General features: G+C 47.7%; 1 pseudogene; it reads right to left on the reverse strand.

Moving 5' to 3' along the window:
• Positions 1-459: 459 nt before the first annotated feature.
• On the reverse strand, positions 460-1,309 carry LOC147984495 (arabinogalactan O-methyltransferase 2-like; annotated as a pseudogene).
• Positions 1,310-1,864: the final 555 nt, after the last annotated feature.

Raw genomic sequence — 1,864 nt, forward strand, 5'->3', positions numbered from 1 at the left:
TTTATTGGGTCATTGGCCAGCTTTCGATACCATAAAAAAAATTCTTTATTAATTAGAAGTATCATCTACTCCAAAAAAAGTACCACTTCACAAATTTACATATGATCCCATCAATTTATATATGTCCCCAAATTGACAATCAAAATTAAAAAGACTAAGGGTGAGGTATAGCAATAATCTGGCATATGTGTTGATATGGATACTCTCTCAACTTCACAGTAAAGCGAGGATGAGCTTAGAGGTCATGGCAGAAGAGCCGGTGCTTGAATGAACTAGACACATGCAAGTCGGTGATTGGATTGCTAAAATCTTGAACCATGTGTGATATTTTGTCCCCGTTGCAACGCACAGGCCCTTTTGCTAGTCTTTCCCTAATAATCTATCCCTAATAATAAAGTACGGATTGACTCCGTGAGTTCACTGTCACAATGCGCTTTCTTCTCATGTCATAATACGCTTTTATGATTTGTATAGACAAAATCGTAGTATAAACGAGGTGGTACTAATCGTCCGGTGCATCTCGTGCACCGCCACGTCCACCGCTTCGCCCCCGTCGCGCGCGCGGCCATGGTGTATATGGCGCCCATCCTCCCCAGCTCCCCGGGACCTGCCCCGCTCGGCCCGTCGACGACGACCACGCCCCACGTCGCGTCAAGCACCTCCCGTGACAAGGAGGTCAGCGCCTGCCGGCGGCCCAACTTGCGCACCGTCCCCGTCGGGCGCCGGCACACCGGGCTCGACCTCGCGTGCCGCAGCACCGCCCACGCCACCCCGGCTGGGTCGGGGTACCTTGAAACATGGACGGCCGCCGAGCTGTTGGGGCCATGCCCAACAAGCACGCCCCGCGCGTCCTCGGCGCTGTCGGTGATGAAGGCGGTGGCAGCGCCCTGCCCGTAGTTGACCGCCGCGAGCGCGAGGAGCTGCAGCGAGAGGCCGAACACAAGCAGCCTGCTGGGCGCGCGCGGGGCCACGATGGAGCGGAGCAGCGCAGACTCCTTGGCGTTGAGTCCGTCCGTGGACCAGAGGTGAAGAGCGAGGATGTGGTGGTCCTGGACACAGCCAAGGTGCATCCTGCGCATCAATCAGAGACGAAGGCCAGGTGTGTATGCAATTAATTCAAAGAGATTTACTGATTTACTCTAATGACTACTCAAGAAGTATGTGACCGAGATGTTTCTCCACTGACCCCTGGATCATGAACGCTAATTACAATTGAGGATCTGCATATGTGTGACTGGGATTTTATGGCTGCTGCATGGCATTGGGCAATATGGTGGAATTGTTGTGGAATTTTGGATGTCTTTGCTGGTTCAGAGAGATAGATGTAGGTGAGTTTGTTCTGTGCTTATGATTGTGTTTGATAATGCCTCGTTAAATGAGAGTGCCATTAGACCAATTGTTTGTATGAATTCTGTAAAAAATGTGTGACTATGAGTGGACGAAATCTTGTGTGCCGCAGCTTTGAGCTTGAGATGCAGATTTGTATTCCCTGTGAGTAATTTAACATCTGGCATCTTTACTTATAAAAATTATATGTAATTGGGGAACTTGAATCATTTTTTAGGTAAATGGTAGGAGCAGAACCTACTCAGTAAATACAAACGATCCGCATCTCATGTTCAAAGGGACATCTTAAAGGATTTGTCTTTCTAGCGTGTTCTGCTCACAATTCACCATCCTTCTTAATAAATTGGTATGCTCTTGGTATTGACATCTAACATATTCAGTACAAACATGTCTTGAATTGTTTTTGTAGGATTAAATGTAGCAGCACTTGTGATTTTATCATTCCGTTTTAAAGTATTCACATTGCTGGCACCACATGTGTACAACTGGAAACGTATTTTACCGAGTTAAGAGAAAA

This window comes from Triticum urartu, chromosome 2A (assembly GCF_056163025.1).
Source record: "Triticum urartu cultivar PI428250 chromosome 2A, HENAU_Tu73, whole genome shotgun sequence".
Lineage (NCBI taxonomy): Eukaryota > Viridiplantae > Streptophyta > Magnoliopsida > Poales > Poaceae > Triticum > Triticum urartu.